This window comes from Micropterus salmoides, unplaced genomic scaffold, assembly GCF_014851395.1.
Source record: "Micropterus salmoides isolate LMB-PRFRI ecotype aquatic unplaced genomic scaffold, ASM1485139v1 Ms_hic_scaffold_20, whole genome shotgun sequence".
NCBI classification, from domain to species: domain Eukaryota; kingdom Metazoa; phylum Chordata; class Actinopteri; order Centrarchiformes; family Centrarchidae; genus Micropterus; species Micropterus salmoides.
In genome coordinates, this window is record NW_024041151.1 from 29,490,735 (window position 1) to 29,498,555 (window position 7,821).

Genomic DNA, 7,821 nt, shown 5'->3' on the forward strand with positions numbered 1-7,821 from the left:
TCTCACACTTTCTACCACACTGTTAGCTGTGACTCTTTTTGACAGACAGTTTGTCTCTGAATATTGCTGTCCAATCAGCGTCAAGTCGTGTTCTGGGGATTCCCGCCTCTTTTGGTGCTATTTCAGTCTGGTTGTAATTCGCCCAGATCTCTCTCATAGACTTTCATGTAAAGGCAGTTTTTCTTCTGCCACCTGAAAATGACTCGGCAGTCCTCCAGCTTGTTGCTCTCACTACGAGCAGCTGCTGTAGAAAATGTACGTTCAGGCTAAAAATTCGACCGTGGTGTTGTGGCGGGAGATGCAGCGACTTTAACAGCGGTGAGTAAGACACAGTATAAATAATACATGTTATTTGTTAAGCTTTGAGGAGAGGAAAAGTCCGCTAGCCACTAAGCTAATTTATGCTCCGTAAAATGCCATAGGCTAAGCTAATAATCTTGATAGTTATTATTAAGCGGAATTTTATGCTTATGTTAAATGTGATCATTATTAAGTCAAGTGTGGTGGTGGAGTCAATTTAACGTTAGCTGCACTTAACCATTAACAATTATTTGATGTTTTGTTTTTTTTCTTTTATTGCCAGAAACCGAAGAAGAAAGAGGAGGTAGCATGATGTGATCACCACTGGCATCTTGTCAGAGGAGGGTAAAATGAAGAAGGAAAGAAACACAGAAAATAAACCAAATACAATAGAATATGCCTTTTTTCCCCTTACGCCTTGATGTTTGTGTAAATACAGAGTGAGAATGGGAGAACAGCACATAGCTCGTTGTTACTGTGTGATTATAGAGTACAGGAGAATAGTGGATACTTTAATACAGCCCACTGTTAAGGTTGGGTGGTGGTAGAACTCAGGTGCAAACACAGACCCAGTGAAGGTGTGAAAAAAGGGTTTATTCTTGAGAACAAAAACAATAACTAGGCAAGGGTTGGGAAGGCCAGGCTGGGAGGCTAGAGAGCTTGTGGATCCAGGAGTGTGGCTGGCGAGGGGGCACGACGTAGCAGAGGTCTGAAAACAAAAATGAAGAGACAAAAAACAGTTAGGAACAAACTTTAAGGCGAAGGCTCGAGTAGAACGAGAATCGTCTGAGTAGGCCGACAACTGTTACCACGGATGGTGAAAAACAATCTAGCACCGGCCCTCCAGGAAGTTGGAGCTTAAGAGCACAGCGGTGATGAGTTGATCTGCTGCAGGTGTGGAGGAGAGCCAGGTGCCGAGCCAGCTACCACGCCCCCTGCACAGAGAGAACACACCTCCTAAGCAGCCATGCATCCCAAGTCTTAACAGCCCACAACCCTAATAATACTGTGTATCTACAGGATAACAAGTGGATTTTTTACTACTCTCTGCTTACCTTATTAGTCTTGTGTAATGTGTGAAGAATGAAAATACTGTGCTCCTCTGTACCCCATTAAACATTTAACATTAGCTATGTTTGATCCATCTTCATATGCAGCATATGTGACATTATTACATAACTGTAGCCTTTTACTTGAGACGGGTCCCTTAGCTGCAACGCAAGATTAACTGTAAATAATTTTATTCATAGCACATCAGCCCAGTGTCACTGCGCATTATTCTGGATTTGCTGTTCCTAAATAAAAGGTTTGTCACAGCTAATTCAGATGATTGTGAGAGTCATTCTTTTTTTCATTATTCATTATATCTGTTACATCCCCGGCTTGTCTAGGGGTGTGGGACGAACAAAGAAATAAATAACCGGGTGGAAAAACCAAAGACGACTCAAAACATGTGTCGAGTTAATGTATTTATTCTCAATCAAAAGTAACAAAAAAGCGTTTAAACTAAAAATGATCTCTGCGGCTCCCACCGCGCTGGGGAAGCACATGTGGAGGTCACCCGCGCTCACCACACCGGCTTCCAGCTTCCGACTGATGCGAGCGCTTCACTGGCTCAGCTTATACGGCCCACTAATTGCCGCTGATCAGCTACAGCTGTGAGTTCCACCCAGCGTCACGCCCAGGATACAGGTACACACCTGCAGGAGAGAGACAGACACACCCACAGCAACACAAACACAGCACCCAGACCTCACGGGTCCTAACAACATCCAAAGGTCTAAAGATATGTTGATCTTAACTGTGAAATGTTCATTCATTGTAGACAATGAACTTCACGATGTAGCTGTTCACAAATACTGTACAGTATGTAGCCTAATGAACAATCCTTGTGTTATAGCGGACTAAGACCATTGAACTGGTCACCTTAGCCATCATCGCAACAATTGCCCCCCCCCCTGAGAGATTTGGCAGGAGCCGCCACTGCAAACAAGACAAGATCAAATAAAACTTACAGAACCCAAAACCAAACCTATAAAAACAGACTAAACAGGAAAAAACATGAACACAAAACCACATTCCTTACACGTCTATAGTTACCGGTATGTGTTTGCGTCTGAGGAAGGTAGACATGATGGATGATGGCATTGCCAGCAGCGGTTGAACACTGACAAAGATGGCCTCCACTTTGAGAGAGGTAGGCAGGGAATTCAGTGTGCTAAACTACAGTTACATTGTAGCATAATTGTCTCCCAGCCATCCTGAGTATGCATTTATAGGTGTGCATTAAAACTATCAGTAAACAACAACGTCAAGGCAAGATGAGGATTGGTAGGCGCCGTGTCTTTGTGATGTTGGATGAGAGCAAATTCTCCCAAAAAACGGTGTGTATTAAACACTCATCTATTTAAATATTAATTCTGCAATACCATTATTATCATCTTTGTCTAAATGTCACTGATTGCCTCGATTGACATGAAGGCCGAGTTAGAAGTGTAGAGGTGGACTTGAACCTTGCAGCTGCAAGGCAGGAGCAGTGATGAGCACGGCACAGCTGGGGTAAGGTTTATTTTGCTGACATTTTTATCCAAAGCGACTTACAATCACTATAGATGTCAGAGGTCCCACGCCTCGGGGTTATGTGTCTTGCTCAGATACACATTGGTGTCTCACAGAGGATTCGAACCCGGGTCTCTCTCACCAAATGCAGGTGTTTTAGCCACTGCACCACTGTTTTTTTTGCAGATCATACCAGCAGAGCCCACACACAGCATTTGGAACGAGCATGGCAGACATTTAAAGTGGATATTTGGAGAAAATGTGGCAACCGCTTCACATAACTTCTTAAAGAACATTTAAAAGTAATCGAGTGGGAATACTGGTTGCGCAGGCACCACAAATTTAACGTAATTGGTTCTCTTACATGACATTCGTAAATATGCTGTCCATAACTATTGAAGTGACATAAACCCTAGATGGGTAAGGAATAGGATATCATTTCCATTTGGAAGATTTGAAAATTGAGGTTACGTTGATTTAAGTGATGCACTTGAAAAACAGCTGTTTCTGCAGAAATAATAAACAGCGGTTTAATAAATGAAATGGCTGAACTAGGCTTCCGTGCTGCTGGGCAGTGGGATGAGAGGATAGAAAAGCTCTGAAACTCCACTTGAAAATGTCGAGCTGCAACAACGGTTGAAATAAAAACAGAGGATGAAACAAATGAAAGAAAATGTTTTCGTTCAGGGAGTTTAACTGAAAGTGTTTAGACCTGACAAATGTCCCTAAATGCACAGTAAGCTATTGCAATGCTATTTGATTGTTGAACTAAAGTAAAGTTGGATTTACTTTTATGTGAATTGCCGGGTTCTTTGAATCTCTTGACTTCTGGTTAGACTTATTTTTTTCAAAAATGAAACATAAATATGTTATGTTTTTTGCAAATTGTACAAAAAAAATAATCTTGAGACCACTTTTTGATGGTCTCTGTCTCGTCTCGGACTCGACCGCATTTGTACTCGGTCTTGTCTCGGTCTCAGACATTTAGGACTCGGGATTTTATTTCAAGACCCTAATTTTGGGAATATCAATAAATTGCTTTTGCATTGTCTGATTTTTTGTTAACATCCTAACTTTGATTGAATGTAAAACCTATTTCTTCAAATACAACCAATAACGCTAATTAAAAATGTGTTGTTACTGTTAACGACTGTCAACCCTCCCCATGATGGTGTTGAATAAAGATGCTTACGTTGATTTCAGCTCTTAGTGTTTGTATGTGGATGTTCTAATGGGAATGTGGATTTTTCAGATCAATTTGAGAAGTACCTATGATCTTGTTCCACATTTTATTGGGTGTCATGTAATGTGGGGTACTGGTCTTGGTCTTGTCTTGGTCTTAGTTTGGGCGGTCTTGACTACAACACTAGTCAAAGGTGAAAGCGAGTGTTTATGAGTAGCCTACAACTTTGAAGAGAGGATGAAGAGGGACTATCCTAGGCACGATAAGTGGTAAAACTCTATGAGAGTGAACTGCGGGAACAGCAATAAGGTAAACTTGTGTTCTCACCTTACATAGTCAGATGTCATGATAACAGTACCTAATTTTAAGTTCATTTGCAGCTGAAGTGAATCTCTCTACTCTGTCTGTCTTGCTAACCCAGCTGGGGAGCGCATCTCTTGTCTGTCTGTGAATATGTTTTTTGTCAGACTGTGACTGAACAATGTTAGAGTGAAACACAGCTATTTACGTTTGATAAACGCTGACTGGCCATTGTGTTTATAAACTGTAGCTCGGAAAAGATAACAAGTGCAAGTGTATATGCGTTCATATGCACATGCACGAAATTAAATTTGTGCATTCCAGCAAGAAACATTTGAGCGGACCAGTCCAGACACAGATATGAGGGCACTCCTCATAGGCACACATCATTTGAAATCATGACAGTGGTAATCGGTCTCTCAGTCAAGGTTTAGTTACAGCTCTTAACTAATGCAAAATAGAAAGGAATTAATTCACATTGACTGTTGACTATTTATATGTTGATTTGCTGGATAGGCTGGGCAATGTGGATGCACATCTCAGTAAATAATCACATTCAGCCAAGAAATTTTAAGCAGTATTTTTATATTTGAAAATGTACTGAAGGAAACCTGGGGAAGCCAGTTTGAACAGGCATGATGGAGCTGATAACATTAATATATGGAATTCTAAATTTAATCTCAGGGTGCTTTCACACCTGGATCGATTTGAGACATTGTTCCGAAACAAGGGGGTGTTTCCGTTTTAGCCCAGTTCGTTTGGAAATATGTGAATACGACAATCGCGACCTGCATGCATAAGGTAGGAACGTAATGGCATAAGGAAAGCCCTGGAAGGGTATGCGAATTGGACCGCTTTACAATGGTGTGAACACAAGTGACATATTCAAAATGACTTGTAACAAAGTATCTGTTCCGGAACAAAACAAAACGGTCTAGGGCTGTGTTTGAAAGGAAGGCAGTTGCCTCGCTGCCTCCATACCGTAATAGACAGCTGCCTCAGAAGGCATCACTTTCAAGTGAAGGCGGCTCTGTTAACATTGGTTTTGAACAGCCAAGAGATTGTTTGAGCTGTTTCGAACAGCACTCGATGCCTCGCTGTCCTGTTTCGAACACAGCGTAAGTGGGAAAGCAACCTCAGAATTGTGACTTTAAACTCTGATCTCAGAATTCTGACTTTAATTGTAGAACTCAAAAAAAAAAAATCACATGTGGCCCTAATCCTCTTCCGTAGGATGACTTTTCTTTTTACTTGAGTAACATTTTTTGTGTGGTATCTGTACTTTTATTTAAGTATAAAAATTGAGTGCTTCTTCCACTACTGGCTTAAACCGCTCACATCGTTGGTCCTTTCCTGCTCACTGCTGTAGGCATATTCAGCAGATGATGGAGAGACGCCCAGCAAGCTTCACTAATGAGAAGTGAAGCTATAAGTGTGTTACTAACACCATTGATGCCATGCTGAATCTAAAAAGCTAAAATTGCACACAGCTGTCATGCTGCCGAAAAGGAGAAGCGGACACAAGCATTAAGTGTCTCTAACCCAGGTAATGAGTTGATGGAACAGCAGAAAATGTTTTAGAGAGAGCAGCTGGAGCAGCAGGAGCGCAGCTATAAGAACTTTCTGACGATAATGGTCGAAACAACAAGAGACTTGATGAATTTGCTAGAGAAGTAAGAGGATTGCTTGAAAAGCCTCCACAACATCCCAAAAGATGTGGATGAGCTCTTTTCTATGTAAGAATGTTAAAACACCTGAATGACAACACTATCCTGTATAAACATTATGTATTTCGACAACAACACTCAAATTATATGGATGTGTTACAACATATACACAAAATTTCCACAGCAGTGGACAGTAACATGTTTGCAATAGTATATTTTTAGACTTATTAAAGGCTTTCAATACAGTTGATTATAAAATTCTGATTTCCAGACTTTACTGCTATGGTTTTCAGGATGTTGTTATCAACTGGCTTAGCGACTACCTAAATAATAGAGAGCAATATGTATCTATAAATAGCAGTGCTTCCAACAGAATAAAGCTATGTTGTGGAGTACCTCGGGGATATATTCTTGGGCCACTTCTGTTTCTCATCTATATAAATGACGTTGCTTTAATGTCTGAATCTGCATTGCCCATTCTATTCGCAGATAATATTGATGTTGTCATATCACATGCAAACTCAATTCCTTAATGCTCTGCTCATCGTCTTAAGTGCTTTAGGCCATAAAAGAAAAAACAACAACACAAATAGTTGTTACTGGTTAACTACAGTAAAGTTAAAAAGTTAGTTTAAAATGACTCCACTACCACACATAAAAGTGGTTTAATAGAATAATCACATTTAACAAAAGCATACATTTTGGCTTAATAAATGTCGAGATTTGTCTGGTTGATAGTCTCCATTGATAGTTTACTGTAAGTTAAGCCTGCATTTTACACAGCATAAAATCTTAGCAGCTAGCGGACTTTTCCTCTCCTCATAGCTTAACAAATTACATGTTATTTATACTATTTCTTACTCACCGCTGGTTCAGTTACTGCATCTCCCAACACAAAACCACAGGTGACATCGCGCTGATGAACAAACCGCCCTGAGCTACTACCCGTTGCAGATTTCTTCTCCACATCCATGCACCGCTTGAACCGAGACAGCCAGCCCGTCCAGGGAGCTGTGCTTCCTGAATACGTGTCCAGTCCGCTTCTGTCATTGGCGGAGCAGTCTGTCAATACGTCTATCCAGTGAATATGACTTGTGATTGGACTGTACTTCAACAGACAGCCAAGGATTGGCCAAGAGCAGAAGGCCCTGCCTCCAGGCCTTTTTTTTTTACGTTGCAAGGTTGCGAAGCTTCAGTCTGAGTTTCAGAGCAGAGCTGCGTGACAACGTTGCCACAAATCACGTGAGTAGCAAGCTCGCAACTGTGTAGGCGTATCTCCGCCAAGTGGCTGTTGTAAACTCAGTTCTGAAAAAATAGTCTGCAATAGGAGTGCAAATGTAATGTAATGTAATCAAGTTTTGCCCTTTTGAACCTCAATTTTCAGAGTGTCAAAACTTTTTCACACATTTGCACACCAGTTTTCAGATCACCATTTACAAGGTTTCAAACCTGGAAAACAAACGCTGGGAGAACACGGACAAATTTGAAACTCAGAAACAACATAATGTTTGCAGAGATTTTGTTATTTTTTTTACATTTTGCAAGCTTGCAAATCTTAGTTTTCGATCTTGCAATACTTTTTTTTGTAAGATTTTGAGTATTCAAACACTTACTTTCAACCTTTCAGAACTTTATTTTCAGTTTTGAATCAAGGCAGGATATTAATCCCATATCAATGCAGAACCTTATTGTGGTGCTTTTAATTTAGGGGTGGGGGCTTTACTTACCTCTGAAACACCAGATTTACACTGTCTTACCTATTTTACCGGCTTATCAACTGCATAACATAGTTTTTTTTGTGTCCTTCGCCTC

General features: G+C 40.7%; 1 long non-coding RNA gene across 1 annotated transcript; it reads right to left on the reverse strand.

Moving 5' to 3' along the window:
* Nucleotides 1-873: 873 nt before the first annotated feature.
* On the reverse strand, nucleotides 874-7,070 carry LOC119914031. The gene is made up of 2 exons (XR_005446708.1): nucleotides 6,875-7,070; nucleotides 874-1,235 (listed from the first exon to the last, which is right to left on the reverse strand). It is a non-coding gene; the product is annotated as an uncharacterized LOC119914031 (long non-coding RNA).
* Nucleotides 7,071-7,821: the final 751 nt, after the last annotated feature.